This window comes from Pseudorca crassidens, chromosome 11 (genome assembly GCF_039906515.1).
Source record: "Pseudorca crassidens isolate mPseCra1 chromosome 11, mPseCra1.hap1, whole genome shotgun sequence".
Lineage (NCBI taxonomy): Eukaryota > Metazoa > Chordata > Mammalia > Artiodactyla > Delphinidae > Pseudorca > Pseudorca crassidens.
The window spans coordinates 99,543,354-99,567,481 of record NC_090306.1 but is presented as its reverse complement, the minus strand read 5'-3'; the positions used below and the strand labels follow the sequence as shown (position 1 = coordinate 99,567,481).

At 57.8% G+C, this 24,128-nt stretch overlaps 1 protein-coding gene across 2 annotated transcripts in view; it reads left to right on the top strand.

Moving 5' to 3' along the window:
- The window catches only part of TCF20 (transcription factor 20), a 189,043-nt gene that overhangs the window by 55,555 nt on the left and 109,360 nt on the right, over positions 1 to 24,128 (top strand). The window lies entirely within an intron of this gene.

Genomic DNA, 24,128 nt, shown 5'->3' with positions numbered 1-24,128 from the left:
CCCTTGTCTGTGGGCCAGGGGTGGGGTCACACAGAAGGTTTCACAGAGGAAAAACTGTCTGTGGTGAGAGTAGAAGGAAGAGCACATGTTCTTCCAGGCAAAGAGGGTACTGCGGGCAAAGGTGTAGAGGGACGGGTAGGGTTAGGGTTGTACCGGAGGTGTAGGGGTGGGAACTCCTGAACGTGGGGAGGCCCGGGAGCCTGGGGGCTGCCGGGAGCAGGGAGAAGGGGAATGATAAGGAAGGAGGCTAGGGAAGTGGGCAGGCCAGAGCAGGGAGGACCAGGACACGGGTGCTTGCAGAGGGCCTGGGTGATGGATCGGAGCTCCTGGCATGTGGTCTGTTGCTGTGGTCCTGGCATGTGGCCACTGTGGGCTCTGGTTTCTGGCAGCTTCCAGGCTCACAGTCCTTTGTTTCTGCTTGTCCAGCCTCTACCCTGTTCCCTCCAGGCTGACAGGGCAGGTGGGGGCCCCTGGGGATTGTTTGCTGTCTATACATCCTTGAGAGAGAACAGGAGAAGGAGCCAGTGACTGTCACGCAGCATGTGCTGGGTCCCACTTTACCTGTCTTCTCATTTACGTAATGGTCATGTGCTACCTGCTCCCCCCAGTCCAGTCTTGGGCCACCTCTCTGAGGTCCATGGTCCATGCTTCTGACATGGCCTCCCACGCCAGTGGTCTGGGCCACCTGGCCTCTCCAGTGTGTCCTGTCACTCCTCTACCCAGGCTGCAGGCACCAGTGTCCACCCTGGGTACAAGTGGGCAGCCCCAGCCCATTTCATCCTCACCTCTGCCCAGCAAGGCAGGTGTTATCGTCCCCATTTTCATAGAGCTGGAAACTGAGGCTCAGAGAAGTTAAGTAACAGTGTGTGATCACCCAGCCAGTGAGGTGGAGCCAGGATTTGGACCCAGGTCTGACTGACTTCACGGTCCTGCTTCTTCCCGAGTGGCCCTGCCCAAGGGAGCCCTCCCCCAGCCCCACCTCATCTCTGCTCACCCAAATCCAACCATCCTTCAAGGCCTTGCTTGGAAGGACCAGACTCAGTTCTGGCCTGTGGCCGGGGTTCAGTGTTCTTCCCTCCATTCTCTCCTTCATTCATTCCTGGATGCTATGTGCCCGCCCTCCACTTCAGGCACCCTCTGGGCACTGGGGGTCCTATATAGAGGTCAAAGCCCAGACTCTGTGGTTAGATTTCATGGCTTCGTTTTGGGACCTCTAATAAACCACCCCTCTGAACATCAGTTTCTTCATCTGTGAAATGGGGGTGACATTAGTTCTCACCCCCTAGGTTGTTGGTAGGATTGAGTCTCTGTGTGTAAAGTGCTGAGAACAGTACCTGGCACAGAGCAGGCCCTCTGTCCATGTTGCTATCTCCAATCCCAGTTTTCATGGGCCCCCTCCTCCAGGAAGCATCCCTATATCCTCCAGGTTGGTGAGCACCTCCCTCCTTTGAGCTCTGGCTCACTCGCTTCCTGTCCCAGTTGAGATGAGATCTGAGGGTCAGGTGGGTCCCCTGCTTGACTGTAGGCACCTTGGGGGCTGGGGCTGCCCGCACCATAGCCCCCTCACCCCACCCCAGCTACCAGACCAGGGTTCTGCACATAATAGACACTTAATACATGTTTATGGAATTGAATTAACGATAAAACGAGATAATGGCCTGGAAGGAGCCTGAGTTGTTAGGAGGGAATACACAGCATAAAAACCAGGCATATTTTTTTAAGCAGATTAATCTGGTCTTAACTCATTCTAATAGCCTGCACCCCTATTGGCCAAGGCCATTATAATAATATACGGCCAGGGCCATGGAGCTGGGAGATAGTGCCTCAAAGTTTGCCTTCTGAAGGATATCACAGCAGGCTGCCTCCTGGCTCTCAGAGCTGGAGCCCAGGGAGGCTGAGTGACTTGCCTGGAGTCACACGGTTGGAGAGGGGAGGATGAGAGGAGACTCAGGCTCAGAGAGGTCATGGGGCTTACCCTAAGATGCACAGCCAAAGAGGATGAGCTGGCAGAGGAGGCCTGGTCTTCCTCTGGGGTGGTTGCATTGTGTTGTGTTTGATGCTTGGTGCCAGGAGTGGAGCTCCCAGGTTCTTATCTCAGGGGGCTCTTCACCGGTATGAACCATCATCCTCACAGTCAGGAAGTCAAGTTTAGTGCCTCCAAATGCATAAACCCTAGAGGAGGGGAGATGAAGCTCGTATCAGTCATTCACACCTTAGTCTGAATTCATATGCTGATGAGGGCAGAGATCTGAGGGAGATCTGTGGGCTGTTGGAAGGGAGAAATGGTCTGGCTCCTGTCAGATTAGGTGGGGCAGTGGGACCTAGACCAGTGGCTCTGAAGTCATCCTTCTGAGTTGTCCACTGCCCTAGCCCTGGATACAGAAAGCAGGCCAGGATCAGGGAACTTGGCTTGATTATGGAAGGAGAAGGTTGGGGTGGTGACCAGGCAGGGAGGGAGGACGGCCGTGATTTGACAATTCCATGCCACTCGTCAGATGCAAGTCGTGGCTACTGCAGTGGGTGTCCTGTCCAACTGTCCTCCCTCAGCTCATCTCAGGAGCTGCCCTCTGCTGTCAGCAGAGTCCCACTGTTGCCACCAAATGGCTTGGGTTGGCACCCAGCCCTGGCTCTCCCTCGTCCTCAGCCTCGGACAAGTGTTGGTCTCTGAGCCTCCGTTTCCTGGTCTGTGAAATGGCCACAGTGGCTTCACCCCAGTGGCATTACGGACTCAGTAGGTAGAGACACCCAGCACAGCCCCAGGCATGGGTGAAGCCCCATCAGCGCCATTTCCCTAATTCTCCCACTGGCCTACGAAGAACCCAGCACCCGGGGGTGGAGAGGGGGGTGTACTTTTAATCCATGGGGCTCCATGGGTCACAACGGAGGCCCACCGACTGCCTGTTGATAAAGGGGGCAAGGAAGTTTCTCTCAGCTGGAGGTTTCCTCAGTTGGGAGGTTCCCAGGGGGTGCTGTATAAGCTTGGGGTCCCCTAGCAATCCACCCCCCATTGCTTCCCACCTGCCTTCTAGCAGGCAGACAAGGTCCTCAGCTGCTGGCCCAGCCGGGCAGGGCGGCTGCTGCTTTAATCAGCCATTGCGCCACTTTCCTTGGAAGAAGAAATTGCAGGTGGCAACTCGTAATTTCCCAGGCTTCTCCCTTTCATTAATTTCTCCCTGCAAAATGGAGTCTTTCCGCTGAGCCGGGGAATTGGCGGCCGTGCGCAGCATCTCCTGGCCAGCCGAGCTCTCTGCTCGAGGTGGGTGGGGGTGGCTGTAGGGACCGCAGCAGCCACTGTGTTCACGTTGTTCGCTCTGCCGCCTCGCAGAGGCCAGAGGTTGGTCCCCTGTTCAGATTGTCTTGCTGAGCCCCACTAGGTCTGGAAAATCGCTTGGTTCGCCCTGCACTTGCTGCTCCATCGCCAGTGGGGAAGGGGGGTGGAGGCCGGGATCTGAGGGATCTGAGTGGACCATGAGGGGGCAGAGGCCCCTGAGCCCCCAGGGGCACCCCTGCCTCTGCGTTTGATTTCTGATGGGATGAGTGTGGGGCAGCCAGTGCCTCGAGCATCCCTCCTGAGAGGCTCTTCCTGCCTTCCAGCATTTGAGCGCCTCTGAGGTCCGGGCCCCATGTGGGGTGGACGTGGGGAGGCAGATGAAGGGCAGACATCACCTGGTCCTCAGAGAGCTCCGGCCATGGGGAGGCAGATGACATGCCAGCGATGACACCTGGCCAAGGGTCATTGTCAGACCAAAGGGATGAAGACCAGAGAATGGGGAGGCTAGGGTCTGGAAGGATGGATGGGAGGGGCGCGGGGACAGGACAGAGATTCCCCAGCTCTGGAACAACATGTGCCGAGGAACTGGGCTTCGTCCATCCTTTCATCCCACAGATGTCAGTTAAACAGCTGCTGGGGAAATAATGACATGGACTTGAGGGCAAGCCAGGTGTCCATCCCGGGCAAGGAGTTTGGTCTCTCCTGGGAGCTGGAGGAGGCTTGGTTTGATGTACAGTGTAGAGAGACTGATGGGATGGCCAGTGTGGAGAGTGTCCAGGAGGGGGACATAGGAAGACCAGGGAGAATGCTGTGGGTTGAGGGGGTGGGGTGCCCCAGGTAGATGACAGTGCCGTTTCTTTCTTTCTTTTTTTTTTCTTTTAATAAATCTATTCATTTGTTTATTTATTTTTGGCTGTGTTGGGTCTTTGTTGCTGCGCGCGGGCTTTCTCTAGTTGCAGTGAGCGGTGGCTACTCTTTGTTGCGGTGCGTGGACTTCTCATTGCGGTGGCTTCTCTTGTTGTGGAGCACGGGCTCTAGGCGCGTGGGCTCAGTAGTTGTGGCTTGCGGGCTCTAGAGCGCAGGCTCCGTAGTTGTGGCGCACGGGCTTAGTTGCTCCACAGCATGTGGGATCTTCCCGGACCAGGGCTCAAACCCGTGTCCCCTGCATTGGCAGGCGGATTCTTAACCACTGCACCACCAGGGAAGTCCTGACAGTGCCATTTCTTGAGAAGGAGGCAGGGAGATACAGGGGAGGGAGGAGGGGTGTGGTCCTCATCAGGGGGAAGGGGTCAGCCACTACCTAGTATGAATTAGGGAATTGGCCCAGCTCATTAACTAAAACTCACCCACAGCCTTAGGGCCCAGGAGACAGCGCTGGAGGAGCAGGGCTGATATTTGCTCTGGTTGTGTTTTAGGACCCAGAGGGTGTGCAGTAAAGGTCCTGCTCTCTCTCCCTCCATACTGGGCGACCAGGGAAAGGGTTTATTGTGTGCCCAGAGCTCCCCAGGGGCTGTGCATCATCTGTAGGTCTCTGGGCCTCTCTGAACTTATTTCCTTGGTTTGGAGAGGGCACAAGCCATGGAGACAAACCCTAGGGCATGGGGCCGCTGGTAGAAGCTATACAGGTTAGCTGGAGACTCCGGGGACTCAGCCTGGAAGAGGGTCCAGTGCCTGCCCGCACTGTATAGGACATGGTGTCAGCTTCTCTGGGGAGACTGACACCTGGTTCACATTCCACCAAGACCACCCTGAAGTGAGGGTGTTCCGCAGTGGAAATCTTGTGCCTCGCTATGGAAGAATGGACACTGGGCAGCCCCAACGTGCAGCTGCTTGCCACCCTGGGCAAGTCACCCAAGTCCTGTGCCTCAGTTTCCCCAGCTGTGAGATGCTTCTGCCCATCTCACAGTCTTGCTATGACACTGAAATGTTCATCCAAGTGCCTACCTGGCATAGGCCTGGGCCGCAGCCAGCCTGAGCTGTGATGTGCTGATTACAGTAGATACGGGTTGATCTGTAGCTGTCCCTCGCCCCCAGCGCTTGCAGTGGGGCCAGGGGAGATCTCAGAGGGCATCATGGACATAAAGGCAACCAGCTTTGTGAGCCAAGGGGGCGGTGAGAAGGGAGGGCTCGGGGGAGCACTGTGGGTGGTGCTGGCCAGGTAGGCACCCAGGACCCAGGGTGAGATGTGACCCTCCCCCCCCCCACAAAGTCCAGGGCTCTCTCCCCGCCAAGCTCCTGAGCCAGCCACCCCAGCACCCACCTGGAAGCCTGCTGCCGCCTGCACCTGCCCAGCCTCCCCAGGTTCTGGAGGCATCCCTGCGTTGGACTCTACCTGCCTCTCCCCCAGCCTGTGTTCTGGTTACGGAATTCCTGGGCGGGAATCTAGCACAGCTTTGATCTTTTCCGAGGGAGGGAGGAATGGGCAGCTGAGGCCAGCGGGAGCTGACTGTATATTTTCTTCCGTAATGGGGTATTAAGTAGACAATCCAGATGGGGATCTTGGGCAGGAGGGGGGTGGCTGCAGCCTGCTTTTTATCAGCCTGAAATATGGCCCCATCTCTGCCAAACCTCAAAGGACGCTACCTTGGGGCTGGCCGGGAACCAGCTTTGATGTTCTAGCGGCAGGGGGACCGGGCAGATCTTCCTTGGCACAGTGGGGGCTGGGGCCTTGGTCCCCGTTGGGCTGGAATGTGGCCCCTGAGGGAGAGGGGCCCCCTCTTCACATTCTTCTCCCTTCCTTCCCTCCCCCTCTGCTTCCCCTTTGTCCTTTCCCCCTCCCCCCTCCCCCCTTTTCCCTTCTCCTGCCTCTCCCTCCCCCTCTGCTTTCCCTCACGCCCTCCTCCCCCCTCCTCTTCCTCCTCCTTTGGCCTGAGCCAGTTCGGAGCTGTGCACACCTCCCATCCACAGGCCAACCCCCTGGCATCCGTGAGGGTCCCCTCAGTGACTTTGTGGAAATGGCACAGGCCTCGGAGACCAGCCAGGGTGCGAGTCCCGCTTCCTCCCTCACCAGGAGGCTGTAAGGGGAGAAGGTGGTTAAAGGCGCAGACTGGGGCCACACAGCCTGGGACTGAATCCCAGTGCCCTTGCTTGTCAGGCAAGTAAGTTACCTAAATTCTCTGCATCCAGGTCCCCGTCTGGAAAATGGGGACACAGTAATAGCTGCCTAAGGGGTTGTGGTGAAAGTGACGTGAGTCAAAATGCGAGGTGCTCGGGTCTCTGCTGTGTGTCGGCTGTAAGTCACTGCTTCTCTGTGACTGAGGGGAGTGGCTGGACCTCTCTGGGCCTCAGTTTCCTCCTCTGTACAATGGTATGAATAACATACTCCCCACCCACTCCCTCATGGGATGGGGTGGTGAGGAGAAAAAGGATCATGTGTTACAGGACTTAGCACATGGGGGTTTCCATGAATAATTCACCCCAGTGTTTAGGAACCTCCTACTGTGTGCAGGGCTGGAGGCTGCGGTTAAGCCAGGTGGGGCCTCAGCGCTGGAGCAGGAGGGCTTCTACCCAGTGAAGAAGTCATTCCGGAGCTGCCAGGCAGGAGGGGGCTGTGTGCTCCGTAGGCTGAGGATGGTGGAGAGGTGCCCTGGGAGAGGCTGTCTGGGCCAGGACCACCAGCAGTGCCAATTTCTTTCCTTTTCCCTTTTCTTCCTTTCCTTCTTCACACTCCCACCCCCAGCGTGAGACATCCAGGAATCCCACTAATGAAGGATCAGGGTACAGAGGGTTGGCACCTGGCTCTGCCTCTCATTGGCTGGTGACCTTGGTAAAGCATCCTCTCCTTGCTTTGTTTTCTTCATCTGTAAAAGGGGGGTCGTTGGTGGCTGGCAGGTGGGGTGGGAGCTCTTTGAGTATAGAGATTGGTCTCCTGAGCTCCGCCTTCCCCGGGGCTGGGCACATGTCAGCGCCCACTCCCAGCCGTCCGTGGATTGTCCAGGATTGAGGAGAAAGCCGCCCACCCTCTGGATGCTCTCTTAGGCTTTGTCCCAGGGCAGCCCCTCTGCTGGGGCCCTTCTGCCCTGTCCTTGTCCCTTCCGGAGACCCTGACTGTGGTCTCTGCCAGCCGCAGTGCCTGTCCTAAATCTGGTGTGGGAGCCCCGCCTCAGTTTCCCCATTTGGAGAACAGGGCTCATAACACCTTGTAGTGTTGTTATTGGTGGCATCAAGGCTCCTGCTCAGTGAGGGCTACCCTCCAACTCCCCCCAAGCACTGACCCCTTTCCCCACTGTCCCCTTAGCTGCCCCTGGATGCCGGCTCCGGGGTCAGGGGCCAGTGCCATGCTAGGTCTATTGTAGGGGTTCTCTCGAGCCCCCCAGTAGCTCCTCTCCTGGGGCTCAGGTTGAGGGACCCGCAGAGGTCATCCAGCTGTCTGGGCCCGGACTTTGAGCCCGTCAGTCTGAGTCCTGCTCACACCAGCCCGTGTGGCTGCCCAGCCAAAAGGCTCTGTGCACTAGAAAGTTTTCTTAACTGGAAATGAAGTCTGTCCGCAGGAACAGCTGCCCATCTGCTTGGGTTCTACAGATAGAAACCCCGTGATGGCCTTCAGGGGGCCAAGGCATGCGGCCAGGTCCCCTCACCCTGCAAGCATCAGTTGTCCTGCTCCCTCCCGCACCCCCCCCCATTGCCCTTGGGATAAAGTCAGGAAGCTGTGTCACCTCAGCCTGCTGAGCCACGTCTACTACTGACACTTGGAAAAGCCTTGCTTCGTCTCATCTCTGGGTCTGTGCACCTGCCGCTCCCTCGGCCCTCTCCTCGCAGGTGGGCTCCTATGCCAGGTGGGCTCCGAGTCGCCTGCCCGCCCAGTCCAGGCCTCACCACAGCCCTCTCACCCTGCAGTGGTGTCTGTGGTGTTCACACGGCTTCCCCCACCACCTGAGGGCCGGCACCGTTTGACTGCCTCTCCTCCGTCTGCCTGGGGCCTGGCGCAGAGTCAGTGTGCAGTGAATACTTGTGGAAGGAACAAGTGGAGGAACGAAGGACTTCCGTGGCAGCGAGGATCTAAGCTAACCTCCCTGCTGCTGAGACACCTCCAGGGGCTCCCAGTGTCCTCAAGAGAGATCTCCTGAGCTCCTGCGTGTGGTTTCTGAGGCTCCCACATCCACCTCCCACCCAGCCTTACCTCTAGACGCCAGCAGCCCTTTACACTCAGCCCCCCATCACCTTCTGCCTGGAGTTCTTAGTCGCCTGCCCTGGACCTTCCTTTGGAGAGACCCCCACCCCCACCCCAGTCGCCACTCCACAGAGGTAGCTGCTGCCTCCTTGGAAGCCCAGCCTCTCCGTCCCAACCATAGTCCCCCGTCCTGGCCTTATTTGTGGGGTGGGAGTGGACAGCAGAATGAATAACTGAGTGAATTAATAACAATGCAGCTGAGCCTGGGGCCTTAGGGAGTGAAGGAGTTGGCCGATGGGTCAGGACGGAATGTGAGAAGTGGGCAGGGAGAGCAGGCCGAGTGGAGGCCAAGGGGCAGGTCTGGGGGAGATGAGTGGTGGGCGCATTGGGCCCCGGCTGGACGCGGACGGGGGGTGGGGTTCTGACACCATCCCCTGCCCAAGGCTTTCCCTATCAGCCACAGCCCTGCGCGCCCCTCGGGCTCTGGGACCCTCGCCTGTCTGCCTGACCTGGAGGCTCCAGCCTGACCTCGACAAGCCCCTTCTTCTCTCTGGGCCTCAGGTGTCCTCACCTGGGATACAAGTGGTTTGGAGCCCAGCAGACTGGGGTCATGAACCCCGGTCAGCACTTGCCCTATTTGGCCCACGTGGTGTTCGTTTTTTCTTTCTCTTTCTTTCTCTCTCTCTCTCCAATATTAAAAAGAGGAAGCCTTCACCTAAAAAATCCGGATTTCCGGCTTCTCTGGATAACTGGGCTGGCCCTGCCACCGGCCTCCCACCAGCGGGCTCGGCGTCGCTGGGTGGCCCTGGTCCTCGGCCACCTGCCCAGCGGCTGACCAGAGGCCCCTTCTGCCCCGACAGCCTCCTTGGAGGGAAAGGTTTCAAAACCTGCTTTGAGACAAAGCTCTCGGACTGCACCCCCCACCCCCCAATATTCCAGGCGATCTGCCTCGTTTTAAAATTCCTTCAGCAGCCCCAGGCCCAGCGGCTTCTCCCAGCGAAGGAACGAGAGGAACGAGGCCGAGCACGTGACTGAGCTCTGCGGCTGGGAAGGCTTTGATGTTGCGGGATTTCAGACGCCCCTCCCCCCTCCCCCTCCCCCCTCCCCGGCCCTCCCCTCCTCCTCCTGGCCCCTTCCCCTCCTTCCCCTCCTTCCCCTCCTTTCTCTCCTCCCCTCCCCCTTCACTTTTCCCTCCTACCCCTTTCTCTCCTCTCCCCTACCCCCTCCTCCCCTACTTCCTCCCCGCCTTTCTCTACTCCCCTTCCTCCCTTCCTCTCCCTCCTCCCCATTCCCCTCCACTTCCTCTCCTCTACGTTCTCTCTTCCCCACTCCTCCCCCTCCAGGTGCCTGCTAATTGCTTTCCTTTCCTGACATTACAGACCTGGCCAGTCACCCCAGAGGTTGAAGTTTTGGGGAGGGGGCTGCCTTGCCAGGGAGAGGTGCAGCGGGGTTGGAGAGTTGCTGGCTGGGGAAAGGGAGAAGAACCCCTGACCAATGAGGGTAGTGTCCACTGTGGAGGAGTGACCCCCCCTCGTCCTGTGCCCCAGTCCTACCTGTCCCTGAGTGACCCACCACTGCCAGCATCTTTTATTCACGAGGTCTTGAGGCCAAGACTGCCCAGTTCAGGGCTGCAGCCTTTTTGTCCTGGCGGGAAACTGGGGCCTGGGGCATTGGAGGCCCGCTGTCAGGACGGAGGGGAGAGGGGAGAGAGTGGACTGGCAAGGAGTGATTTGGGCGGGGGGAAATAAGCAATATAGGAGTGCGCAGTGCAGAGAGCAGACGGGGTGCAGGTGGGAGGCGGGTGTGAGAGGCAATCAGGGAAGGCTGTGAACGCCCAGAGGGGGCTGGAGGGAGGGGAGGGGCAGAGCTGGGAAGGAGCCCTCCGTCCCCTCCTGCCTGCCCTCTCCTGCCCAGTGGATGCTCTCTGGGATCCCCAGTTGGTTGCCATCTGCCCACCACCCTTCCTGTCTCCCCAAGCCTTCTAAAGGCTGACTCCCCAGGGCCCATATCCAGATTTGTCTGGTGGCCTCATAGAGCCCCCTCCATTTTTCTCCCCGTCCCCAGAGGGCAGGGGTGGCTGCGATTCCCCCCCACCCCAACCCGGGTTATTCACTGCCCAGTGCACTGGGCCGCGGTCACAGGCTGAGGACGCAGGAGCGGGGGCCTCCTCTAGGCCGACTGGCAACTGGGATGAAGTCCAGGGTGCTGGGCTAGCTGCTTCCAGACTGGCCTGAGGAGGGTGATCTGTGCTGGGGGGAGGGACATCCACCAGCCGGCCCCCAGGCTTTGGCCTGTCCCTGCTCCACTTTCTGTGGTTAAATTTGTCCTCCTGGCAGGCGTGTCCGTTAAAGGCAAGTGCAGAGATGAAGCAATTAGGGCAAAAACTGTAATTGTGCCAGCAGGCCGGTAGGCCTACTGTGTGCCCAGTGCGCCCCAGGGGCAGTGAGGGGGTCGTGTGTCCTGCTTCACCACGGCACAGTTGAGGAGCCCAGGCTCAGAGAGGTGCCAAGACTTGCACAGTCACACAGCCGAGCCGGAGACCAGACCCTCGTCTGCCATCCCCACCCCCACCCCGGATCAGGGTGCCTTCTGCTGCCCGGGTGTCTGGCAGGAGGGCACAGAGCAGGCTTCTGTGATGCCACTGGGACTTTGGGCATTTCTCACCAGCTCTCCCATTGTGGAGTCACCAGGAGTGCTCCTGGCATCTGCCGGGTTTCCCTCCTCGAAGCCTCAGTCAGTGACACTGGGGCTGGCTCCTGCCTCTGGGTGCCCACTGGGTGCCCCCGGCCACAGTCAGCTTGTCAGGCTGACTGCCCGTGTGCCGATCCTTACCTACCCTCTCTCCAGAGGACCTCTGCCCACCCAGAGGGTCATCCTTCGCAGTCCTTCCTCTGCTCCCCTCAGCCTCTCGGAGGAGTTGCTCTGGGAGCTGAGCAGTGGCTCTGAGCGGAAGGGCGTGGCCCTCCCTGGGTTAGGGTATCTGGTGATAGGTGTGCCAGGTTTGCACCCTGATTAGCTGTGTGGCCTAGGGTAAGGCACTGTCCCTCTCTGGGCATGTGGGAAACGGGGACGATGGCAATATCGTCTTTCCCATGGGCTTGTTTTGAATTGAACGAGAAGAGAGATGGTTAAAAAAAAAAAAAAAAAAGCCCCCAGCACTTTGTACAGATGTGAGCAGCTGGGCTGAGTGGTTGCCTTTGCACCCTCAGTGCCCAGCTCTGAACCTGGCACACACTCACCACTGACTGCTCTGTGCCCTTTCTATGAGACCTTGAACCAGGAATGGTGGGCCCTACTTGATGGTCCCCAGCTGCTGGGGGGACAGAGGATCTGGGCCGAGAGACCAGAGAGATCACACAAGACGTGTCTGCACATGTTTGTCTAAATCCGTTAGCCTGTTATCCCCTGGCCACTTTTTCCCGAGTTTACCCTCTTGGGGTGGGGAGAGGCTGATCCTCAGGGCCCTGGCTTGGTGGACTTCCACCGTTGGCCCTGGGAACTGCCCCTCCCCAGCGTCCATTCCCTCTAGCCAGCCGGGGCCGTGGAGGGTGCCCTGGAGGCTGGGAGGGGGAGGTGGAGGCAGGTTGTCAGAGACTCCGATGAGATGGGTTTCCTCATCCCGGGGCTCACTCCTCCTCGTTTTGCTGCTCGATGGACATGACCATCCCCCAGGCTGTACTTAGGGAACACATCCTCTGCCCAGTCCTGATTTTCTGTCTTCAGCCCCTGGTCAGCTGTACAGAGTGGTCCCCTCTCTGATGGTGCCCATTTCACAGATGGGTGGCTTCCTTGCCAAAGGTCACCCAGCTGGACAGTCCAGTGTGGGCACCTAGGCCTGCCTGAGCCAGTGGAGTGGAGGGGTTGGGGCATGGGTTCTGGAGCCTGAGTTCAAATTCCGAGTACACCCCCAGCTTGCTGTGTGGTTCTGGGTGAGTTGCTGCACCTCTCTGAGTTCAGTTGCCACGTCGGCGGAGGGGATAATAATAGCATCTCCCTTTGGGAGGAGTCAGTGCAGTCACACATAAAACACCTGGCACAGAGTAAGTGCTTGCTAAATGTCAGCTGTAGTTGTTGCTGTTTTTATTATTATTTGACTTGAAAATTCCCTCTGCTCCACGTGCTACTTCCACAATAGTGAAAAGCTGAGCTGAGTAAATGCAAACGAGTCCTCTTGGGTCCCCACCCGGCGACATTACGTCCCGAGCCCTGCTTGGGGCTGGCAGCCACAGGGCCCCCTTGTAGCTGTAGCAGTGAGAAGCTTGGCCCTGTCCCGGTAGCCTGGCCAGGGCCCCGTTCAGGGGCGGGGGTCTCGGCCCTGCCTGGCCTGCCTCCTGGCTGACAGCTCGGGTACTGTGAGCTGGCTGCCAGTCAAGCTGCCTCCTCTCCCGGCTGGCTGGCGGCCCGGGCCTGATGCCAGGGGGCCGGCTGGTGGGCAGCAGCTCGAACGCCGCAGGGCTGTGATCCCAGCCAGGAGGCTCCAGGCAGGGCTGGGTGTTGGGGCCTCCAGCCACCGCACACAGCCCTTGGGAGCCAGGCACAGCTGCGGCGGCTCTCAGCACTGCCCCCGAAGTTGGTGCCTCCGAAGAGCTGAGAAGAGCCGATTCACAGAAGAAGCAGCGAAAAGAGCACAGCCGGGCAATGGGTTCACAGAACAGCGGCAAGCCTCTCTGGCAACCTCCGTTTCCTCATCTAGAAAAAGGAGCCAGTTGCACCTCCATGGCCTGTCTCACAGGGTCAGTCAGCTAACAAGCACTCACTGACGCGCACACGTCTAGGGCTTGTGCCGGGGCCAAAGGATGCAGCATCCAGTTAGCCGAGGCCTGGCGGGGAGAGGATGGGCTGATGGTGATGGTGACGATGGTTCTAGGCAACACCACGCACTCACCAGGCACTTACCTCTACAAATAAAGGACTTACCCCTTTTATAGATGAGGGAACAGATTCAGAGACGTTCATACAGCTAATAAGTGACCGAAGTGGGATTTGAACCCCAGCAAGAGGGCTTCAGAGTCACCCTCTCAAGGATGCCTAGGGTCTGAGTGTGGAGGGAGGCCTCTACCGTGTGGGGAGCTGGTCACTCTGCCTGGGTCACGGGAAGGCTGCCCAGAGGAGGGGATAGACGTGGGGCTGGGGCCGGAGGCTGCACACCATTTCTTTCGGCAGGTGCTCAGGGCCTTTGACAGAGAGGGACGAGGTAGGGAGTTCAAGGAAGGTTTATCCGAGACGGGGACCTTTGGGCTGTGACCTGAATGACATGAGGCAGTTGTGTAAAAACGTAAGGGGGGACCGTCCCAGGGAGAGGGAACAGTGAGGTGGGAACAGGCTCGGCAAGTCGGAAGGCGTAGAAGGAAGGCCCCTGGCTTGGGAGTGTGGAGTGGGCAGGAGCCGCAGAGGGCGGGGCAGGGCGGGCTTTGGGGTTGTGCTGGGTCAGAGGCAGCCATGCAAGTCCCTTCAGGTGTTATTATCCGAGAGGGAGTGCTCAGGCCAGGGGTGGGAGGCTTGGCTTGGGTACTAGGCTGTGCCACACCCTCGCCTTTCCCTCTCTTCATCGTCTCCCTCGGTGGCAGCGGGGGTTCCTCGTGGGGGTCCCTGAGCCCCCTTGCCCCGTAACTGGTGATGTTCTTCTCCCGCCTTTAGGTCCTGCATGGGTCCCCCTGGGCAGCCTCTAGCCAGCCAGCTCCTGGCTTTGCTGTGTCCATGGCCCAGCCCACCTTACTGCACAGAAGCCACTGCGCACCGTTCAACCTTTCCTAGGGATCATCCCTGTGCCCCCAGCCCCTCCGGCCACTCCCCTGGCTTGTGTTTCCTTCTGCAGGCCGCCAGACACTCTGCCTGTCACCAAGTATAGCTGGACAGTCCGGGCTTGGCTGTGTGACCTTGTGGTTGGCTGTGAGGCTTAAGCGAGATAATCTTTGTCAGGTCCCTGCCAGGAAACTAGCCTTGCCTCCATCAGTGGCCGCTGTTGCAGAGAGATGAATCCTAAATCCTTGTGGCCGCCAGACCCAGCACCCTGGACAGCTGCCCTCTCCCTGGGTTGGAAGGGAAGCTGCTTCCCTGCCTCCGCCTCTCCGACCTCCATCAGCCTCCCCTGGCCTCCCTCCCGCTCCCGGAGTCTTTAGTCTTCGGCACAGTCTGGTAATTAAAAACCTTCAAGGGGGACTTTATTGAGTTAGCATTAGTTATTTTGTCAGGCTGGGAGAGCGAGAGAATTATCTGCCCTCCGGGAGAGGGGGCTGGGGCGGGGGCCGTGGGCTGAGATTGGCAGGTGCCTGCCTGTGCCGTGAGCACAGTGCATGTGCTCCCTTAATGTGCTGCACTGCAGGCTCTGCGTGCAGGAGGCTAGCAGGGGGGATTCCCCACCAGGAGGCTCATCCTGCGGGGATGTTCCCACTTCCCAGCCCCTTCCTCACTTCCACGCTAGAGCTGATATGCTCCTGGCTTTCAAAACAAGCCCCCGCCAGAGCCCGGGATGGCTGCAGGCTCGGGGATGCAGGCGGTGCAGGCTCTTTTCTTCCTGAGCTGGGGTTTGGGGCCAGGCTAAGCCTTTTGCCTCCCTAGCCTGGCCCTCAGGCTGGGGTTGGCCAGTGGGCTGGGTTTTGGCGCCTCAGGCCTCCCTGCCACCCCTTTGCAGAGCCTGAACGCGCCCACTTAGAGAATCAGGCAAGGAACACCTGGGACTTGGAGCTCCGTGACGTTGGGCAAGCCCCCTCACCTGCCTGCCCTCAGTTTCCCACCTGTAAAATTAGAATAGTAGTTCCTCCCTCTCCAGGCTGTCACGAACCATAAAGGAAGTCAATGTGAATTCCCTTGTCCAGGAGAGGACCTGTTTTTATTTCTCTGGGTCTCTTTAAATGCCCAGCCCTAGGGAAGGAGCCGACATTTACCCCCTCTATTTGTCATTCACTTTCAAACAACTAACCACTCGGAATCTTCACTATAACTTCGCAAGATAGGTGTGGCCGGTCCATGTTCCAGATGCACAAACTAAGGCTTAGAGCCAAGAGGTGGTTTGCTCAGTCTCAGCCAGGAGTGGGGAAGGCTGGGCCTGGACCCGGGTCTTTCCCTGGTTGGAGGAGCCGGGAGCCAACACTTGATACTGTTGAATCTCTTGGGGGTTGGTACCCAGGAAGGACACCTGTCAGCCTCCTCCAGGGACTTGGGCCTGACCAGGAGGCCTCCTGTGAGGGGACTGGGCCCCTGGTTCACCCAGCCTTCATGCCCTATCCCCTGCCTTGCTTTAGAGCTGAATCTAGGGAGAGCCCAGAGCCTGACTCCCTGGTCCATCTGCCCTGCCTGCAGGGGCCCAGCACCTGAGACCCAGGCCCTGCCACTCATAGTGGTCAGTGCCACATGGGACGTGGTATGTGGGACTGGAGCCCAGGGGCATGCCAAGCACATGTCTGTCATTCCGTTGGACTTTCCTGGGATTGGGCCTTCACTGGGTTTGGCCAGGCATAAGGTACCCTGGAGGCAGGAGATAGGGGTGCAGAGAATGGGGAGGGGCTGGCCTGGAATGGGCCTGGGAGGGAGGTGAGGGCTGAGAGTTGAACCTGAACCCAGTCTCCCACGAAGTCATGGGGCCCTGTGTCTCACGTGTTTGGAGCTTTGGAGCTCACACAGGCTTCCTTGCCCTCTAGGCTGCTGCCAAATGCCCCCTTCTCCAGGCAGCTTTCCGGGATTTTCCCAGGGTAACTTGCTGCCCACCTTCCTGGGGTCCCATGGTCCACCTTGGTTACAGTTAACAGGCTGGGATGTTACCTCCTTGAGGGCAGGGCTGGGACCTGGCTTGCCCCCAAGTCTCGGAGTATCTACTGGGTCCCAGCTAAGTCCCAGCCCTGCCTTGGATTTCTCAAAAGTGAGTCCAAGGCGTGGGACTGGTGCTTCGGGACTGTAAGCGCAGGAGCTGGGCAGGAAGCTGTCATTCTACAGCAACCTGGCCTCTGTGTGCATGTTCTGATCGGGAAAGCGGGGCCTGGGGGACAGGACAGTGCACACACAGGCCCACACGTAAGAACCATAAAAAGCTGCCTTCTGCTGCCTGTGGGACCTGAGTGAGCTCCCTCCTTGTAATCCCACCCTGTGAGATTATGGGCAGAGAGCCCGGCATGTAGGAGGGCCCTGAGTGTTCATTTCCATCCGTGCTTTCTCTCCCAGCCTCGTTTCCTTATCTGAGAAATGGGTGAGAGACCCCTTGGTTCTCTAATGCTCACGAGGCTTATGTGAGGGGTAGTGTGTGAGGGGTGCCGGGCACCTGCTCAGGTCAGACACCTCGTGTTCACAGGGGAATGGGGGGTGACTGGTGGCCCTCAGGCTGGACAGGAGCTGGCTGCTGTGGGGGAGGCCCAGGGCTTGGACTCCATCCCTCACCTCTGTGTTTTTCTGTTCTTTTGTTTTTAATATTTATTTATTTATTCTTTGGCCACACCATGTGGCCTACAGGATCCTAGCTTCCTGACCAGGGATTGAACCTGGATGCGGAGTCCCAACCACTGGACTACCAGGGAATTCCCACCTCTGTGGTTTAAACCTTGATTCTCTTAACCTGTCTGTGCCAGAAAGGAATTGGATTGAGCCCCAAACCCTCACGTAGGCCCCTTTTGCTCACTTCGTTAGGCTGGACCCACCTTTTTGGGTATTCTTACAGGCCCTGCCTCCCAGTCAGATCACTGGACCAGGAGTCAGGAGACCCGGCTTCAAGAGGCCCCCTCCTCAGCCCTCCGTGGCCCAGGGCCCTGCCCTTGCCTGGCCTGGGCCAGCCTAGACAACCTAGTAGGTACTGGTTCAGCCCACCTGGATCCACGCCAGGCCTGGGGCCCTGCGCAGCCCAGTACACCATCCCACTGACAGCCACACCCCTCCTGCTCTCATCTGACTCCTCACACAGAGGCCGCCTTCACTGTACCACTCACAGAAACCACTCTCAGCCCGATCTGTCCACTCTGGTCCAGACTCCAGTGCAGGGATCCCTTCCCCACCCACTTTCTCCTCAATGATTGCCTCCTCTGGGAAGCCCTGTCTAACCCCAAGGCCATGGGGGAAGGCCCCTTCCCCCGCGGTTCAGACTGGAGTGTGGTCACTGGTTTACTTTTCTTTCCTCCCACCAGACTGTGTGACTCCTTAAGCAACACAACCTTGTGCATTTCTGGATCCTTGGGCCTGGTATAGAGTAGGTGCTCAATAAGTGCTTTTGCTTGTTGGCCAGGATGTGGGAGCAGAAGGACCCTAAGGTCATTTCAGAAAAGAGGGGATGGAGCCCTGGAGAGGGGAGGGACGGGGGTGTGGAGTGAGGCTGTGCCCTGGAGAGGAGAGGGCGCTGGCTTTGAATTCTGACAGCCTGGGGACACATCTGGCTGGGCCATTGACTTCACCTCTCCGTGCCTCACGTTCCTTAGTTGTGAACTGGAGTATTAAAGTTTCTTCCCATGGTTGTACTGAGTTTGAACCAGGATAAGGTAAGAGGGGTGTTTTGCAAAGCCCCTGAGGATGCGACTCTTCCCAGCGGTGTTCTAGGGGTCAGGGTGGGCAGGAGGCGTGCTCCCAGGGCCTGTGTGCAGGGGAGTTCTTGTTTTTCTTGAATTGCTGGGCGCTCCCTGAAGACAGGCCAGTGTCTCTGTCCCCAGACCCAGCAGCATACGCTTCGACCAGAGCCAGTGGGCTCGGGACAGAGGTGTGGTCCGTCTCCTCAGGGACCCTCCAGAAGCTAGACACTGTCCCCGCCAGCCTTTCCTGGGCCCCTCTTATTAGTGGCCACACTATGGGGAGAGGGTCCCCTCCTTGTGCTAGGCAAGGGTCAGGTGTTGCCGGCAGCGGAGGCCTGCCCCCTCCAGGCCGGGACAGGCCCACAGCAGAGCCCAACTTCCTTCACCTGAGTCCCTTCCACACCCACAGTTTTATATTTTGAGCAGATGAAAGACTTTCATTCCTTTTTTTGTGTGTGCTTTTTTTTTTTTGGCTGGGATTAGCTGGTCCCTAGCTGCCCGTTTCCTCAAAGCTCTGTTGTGTTGAGAGGACATCAGAGGACTCATGCTTTGTGGCTTCTCAGGGGACCTGAGCCTCCTGCAGGTCCTGGGGCAGGGGGCTTGGGGGCAAAACTGGGAGAAAAGACAGGGTGAGCGGGGCGACCCTCACTGCAGGCATGAGCCACCTCCAGCCCTGCGGTGGCGCAGGTTAAAATGTAAGCCAGGCCTTGGGGCCACCGCTTACCACCGGGCAGCCCCCAGCCCCCGGGGAGGGTTTCTGACCTGGGCACTGCCTCCTGCCGGCCCCCTGTCCCCCTGCCCGGCCCCCTGATCCCCGAACAGCAGCCGGCCATGCAGGGGGCGCATGCGTGCGGCGAGAGTGAGCCGGCGGTGGAGAATTAATATTCCTGGAACATCGCCCCGGCCGCCTGCACACGCCGAGGAGAATATTATGGCGATTAGCGGTGGGAGTTCGGCCTGCACGCAGTATCTGGATGGAGAATTTGGTGTGATTAATCTGGCGCTAAGTAGCAGCCTCCGGGGTCCGCGGGGCTCTGGCATGTTTGGAATGGGAAAAAAGCTCGGGACTGCAGAGATTCTTTGGGGGACTCTCTGGGGGTCTGCCAGGGTGGCAGTTGTGCCCAGGGCAGGCTGCAGGCCCCTCATGGCCCCCGGGGGGGACAAATCACCCTTCATTTGTGGCCATCAGCAGACTGCCAGCAGATAAAAGTGTGCTTGGTTCAGAATCTCAGGCCACCCCAGACGTTTCTTTCCTTTTAGCCTCCTGCGTTGTGTCACAGACCCATGTTCGAGTTGTGGCTTCAGTGCACTTAACACCACCTTTCTGGGCCTCGGTTTCTTCATCTGCAAAATGGGATGCGTGATTCTTGTCCTGCCATCTCAGGGAAGAATAATCACTATTATTCCCGTTTTATGGAAGAGGAAACTGAGGCTGGGAGCCTTTGCACAGCCAGGACGTGGCTATTATGCAGATGTTGGGGATTATTATTAATAATTCTACTAATAACCTGATTTCAGTAGCCACCCAGTTCCTCTCGCTTTGTCTCTGCTTTGGGGCAATGGCGGATGATGTTCAGAACGTCTCAATGTGTTGGGGGAGGAGTGGCGGGGAGAGAGTACTTCCCTTACAGATTTGACTGTATAGCCCCATCTGTAGAATGGGTATTAAAATACCTCACCTCCCTGAAGTGGATTTCTGTTTTAAGATATGTCGTTCTGGGGCTGTTCAGTGGAGGTGAGATGAAGGTGGTGGTGGTGGTGTGGGTTTGGGGAACGCCTGCCGGCCCTTCGTCCTATCCTTGGCACCAATCTTGCAGCCTTGTCAGATGGAAGCACCGAATGCCAGGGCTGGAAGGGAGCTCCTGCTCTTGCTTCTCCGTGTTTTCACTTCAAGGAAGAGGAAACTGGAGGCTCAGAGAAGGCACAAGGCCTGCCCAAGGCTGCACTGAAGTGGCCATGTTGAGGGCAGACCACAGTCTTTGGAACCAGCCAGGCCTGGTTTGTGTTGACTTTGGGAAAGTCTTCCTTCTTCTGTTTCCTCCTCTGGGGAGTGGGACAGTCATGCCAGCCTTTGGGGTAGAACAGTGTAGTGGGCCTGGAGCAGAGCAGGCAGTCTGCTATTAGCAGGAGAAGGTCTGGGTCTTCTGGGAGCCCCGAAGGCTATCTGAAAGGGTACCCAGTGCATGCGACTGGGCTGCGTCCTCCTTGCCCAGGGGGCTGGACTTGTGGAAAGCTCTTGTGGTGGCAAAACTCAACCATTAAACTTTTTCGCTCGACTGCTTCAAGCCCCGTGTACTATTTCCAAATCTGATTTGCAGGATCTTTTTTTTTTTTTTCCCGCTGGGCCAGTGAGGCCTCGGACATCCATGCAATTCACCATTCTACCCAGAAATTGATACTGGATCAATCGTCTTCACTCCCACTTTCCTAAGCAAGCGACATAATGGCTTTTAAAAGGGGGGTTGGTTTGTGGTTTCCCAGCAATAGAGCGGTCTGTGGTCTTGAGCAGCTGAATTTGAGACCAGGCTTTTCAGGAGGACGGTTTTTAGTGAGCTCTGAGATGGCTGGGCGCAGTACAAGGCAGCGTGGGTCACAGAGAGGCGGGCAGGGCTCCGTGGGGTTGGCTGTGCATTCACTGCTGATTCTTGAGTGCCTGGAACAGTAGGAGCTCAAATGAATACTGCTTGAATGAATGCATGCATGCCTGATTGGGTGGATGGGTGCACGCATGCACGATGGGACGGATGCATGCTATGATGAGAGCAGTCGGGTGTATTGGTTAAGTGCCCAGATTCTGGGGCTGAATACCCTGGGGTTGAATCCTGGCTCTGCTCTTTATTGGCGGTGTGATTTTGGGCAACTCAGTTGAGTTCCCTAGGCCTCAGTTTGCTCCTCTGTAAAATGGGGGGGTAATGGTAGACCCTCACCAGAGGGTTGTTGTGGGGCTCAAATGAGTTCATCTTCCTAAGAAGCTAAGACACAGGTGCACACAATAAGCACTACGTAAGTACCATTAACTTGTCTTTGCCGTTACCATTAAAAGAATTCTGACCTAGGGGTTATGAGACTAAGCGTAGGCAGGTAGGTCCCTGCCACTGACCTACATGTGACCTTGGTCAAGTCCCTTCTTCTCTCTGGGCCTCAGTTTCCCCATCTGTAGAGTGATTGGGGCAGATGATTCCAGCATCCCACCCAGCTCAGTTATTCTGGTCTCTGTGGTGTTGGCCTGTATCCATGACAACATGCCCAGCACAGAGGCTTGGTGCTCATGGAGCCCTCCAGCTCAGCCGCTGTGCTACCAAAACCCCATGTTCCCAAACAGAGGCGACAGTGCCCCCTCTACCTTCTGAGTTGCTGTGTTGAAATGTGCTTTGCCTTTGGGGGGTTGGGTGCCCCAACTCTTTTGTCCATGCACTTACTCCTTCCTCCCTTCCCCTGAACCTTCCTGACCCAGCTCACACACCTCCTCCTCCAGGAAGCCTTTCCTCGTGCCTCCCCCAGCTGCCATCCCTTCTAAGCCTCTTCTCTGCATCTGTTGCTCCCTACTTGGTGATCCCACCTCATCCATGTTGAGATACTTGTGAAAAGTTACTGAATAACTGTCCATGTGTGTCCATAGTTTGAGGGGACTGAAGGGAACCCGTATTTATTCTGCATCTACTAAGTGGCCGGTAGGCTCACTCATATTCCTTGTCTGCAGTTTGCTGCTCAAAAACTCAGCGAAATAAGGAGCGTTAGTCACATTCCTTCAAGAGTGGGAAGTTGAGGCTCACTGAGGTTGTGTCGGAGCCCAGTCTGTGTTCTTCCAAAGTCCACTTCCTTCCCACTTCCACCACGTCTCTCTCAGACTCCCCTCTGTTGTCTGTGGCACCTCGCAGGCCCAGATCACATAAGGTAGTAATGATGGCATCTAACACGGATCTGGCCCCTGCTACGAGTCTGCACTGGTCTAAGCATTTTGCATCCCTTCTCTCATGTAACCTCACAACAACCTTATAAGGCAGGTTCTGTTCTTATACCCATTTTACAGGTGGAGCATAAGAGCCTCAGAGAAGTTAAGTAACTTGCCCACAGTCACACAGGAAGGAAGTGGCGAAGCCAAGATTTAAAACCAGGTGCCTGCCGAACTGAATTAAAGTTCTCCAATCCACTGTGTCAACCAACCTTGCCTGGTTTCCTCGGTGCATATTTCTTGAATGCCCACTGTGTGCAGGCACTGTGCCAGGGGTCAGAAGACAAAGCAGGCCCATCTCCTTGGCTGGTTTAGCAGCCTGGCTGGGGAGGCAGGCAGGTGAACAGGCAGGCACAGTTCTGCTGGATCTGGTGAGGGTCTGCACTGTGCTGAGACCCTCTCAATAGCACTGCTGTTCTTGCCCACATTTCACAAAGGAGGAAACAGACTTAGAGGGGTCGGGTGGCTTGTCCAGGGTCACACGGTGAGTGAGTTGGGAAGCCGGGATTGGAACCCGAGCAGTCTGCCTTGGAGCCCCCATCCCTTTCCACCACTTCCTGCTGCCTCCCGGGACACTCAGTAGGAGCTGTGATGGGGGATAAACATGGAAAGCCGCATCTCACTTGGACCTGGGGGTCAGGAGATGCTTCTCGGAGGAAGTGATGTTTCAGTCGAGACCCTCATGTAGCCAGGGAACGGGTGACAGTGGGGTGAGGTGTTCCGAGCAGCGGAACGGCAGGTGCGAAGGCCTGGAGACCAGAGGGAGCGTGGTTTGTTTAGGGACCTGAATGGAGGTGTTGCTTCTGGGCTTCCTCGCTGGTGTGTGCGCCTGTGCGCACATCTTTTGTGCCTAGGGTCAGTTTACTACAAAGCTTTACTGAGTGCCTGGTGTGGGTTTTGCACCATGTCAGGTCCTGGTGGGGGAAGGACCGGTGCAAAGCATGGCCGGAGTCCTGAGAACTGAGGTGGGAACGTTAGCTCCAGGCTTTGGGGAAAGCCTGGGAGAAAGGGAAGTACTTTCCAGACCCTGGGAGCAGCCCGGTCTCCTGGCCTCTAACCCTGACATCCTGGACGTGGGAAGGGTGAAATGAGCTGGAGTCTGGCGCTTAGTAGACCCTCGCCCAATGCCAGGCCCAGGAGCTCAGATGAAGTTGTGAGCCGAATTAGGGGCAGCCTGTGTTCAGCAGCCCAGGTGCTCCGTGGTGCCAGGGAAGAGGGTGCTGCGGTGGGATTGCCACACCGGGGCCTGGCGGGGCCTGGGCTGGGCTGGGGTCTTGAGCTAAAGGGAACACAGTAGAGCGGGTTGTGTGGTGTCTCATCTGAGGGCAGAGGCTAGACTACGCATGGTTTCCTTAAAGCAAGTGGGCATCGGGGATGGTCTGTGCAGCTGTAGAGTAGGAGGCTCAGGCCGAGGGCACTGCAGGGCCAAGGATCTGGCCGTGGTCTGGAGTCCAGGCACTGGACACCTGGGTCTCTGTTTCGTCCCACCACGTATTGGGCCTCAGTTTCCCCACCTTGACACGGGGCTTTGGTGCCTACCTCTTAGGCATTGCCACGGAGTAAGAGGGGGGGCATGAGTGCCCGGTGCTGGGACTGCACGTAGTAGTAGGTGCTCAGCCCACCGAACTGGTGCTGCTAGCCACATGCTCAGGGCAGGCTGCCTGCTGCTGCCACCCCTGGAGATGGGATTTGGGGTGATGGGGACTGCTGCATTCTGCCTACCCCTACTGAAGCCCAACTTTGCTGGGGGGTGGCCTAGGCTGAGTAATCAAATCCAAGGCCTTGATCCTGCAGCCGGTGAAAGGCTTCAAAAAGCCCCGAAGCTGCCTGGCTGGCCCTTCAGGCTCTGGGCCCCCTTGCTGGCTGTGACTGGCCCTATCCCACCCTCTTTGCCACCTGCCTCAAATCCCAGCGCATTTTCCTTCTGCACCGCCTTGGGGAGGCCCTTCCTTCGCTGAGCCACACCAGGTGTTTGCAATCACCGCCCAAGATGCTGGATGCGAATTCCCGCACACAGTAGGCGCTCCGCGACCCGTCACACTGGCCTTGACCCACTGGGCTCCAGGAACAGCAGTGAGCTGTGATTCTTGCCTGTGGTGGGCGTTCGGCCCTTTTAAGCCATTCACTCGGGGGCCAATTATAGACACATAATCGCCCCTATCTATAGAGATAAAACATATTCTTCAGAGATGAGCCACCCGCCCCTCCCCTGCCCCCCCCCCCACGCTGGCACGCGCTCTCTGCATTTGAGGGCGATGGAGGAATCTGTGCTCCCCTCCTTCCTCCATCCATCCCCTCCTCCCCGCTGCTCCTCCA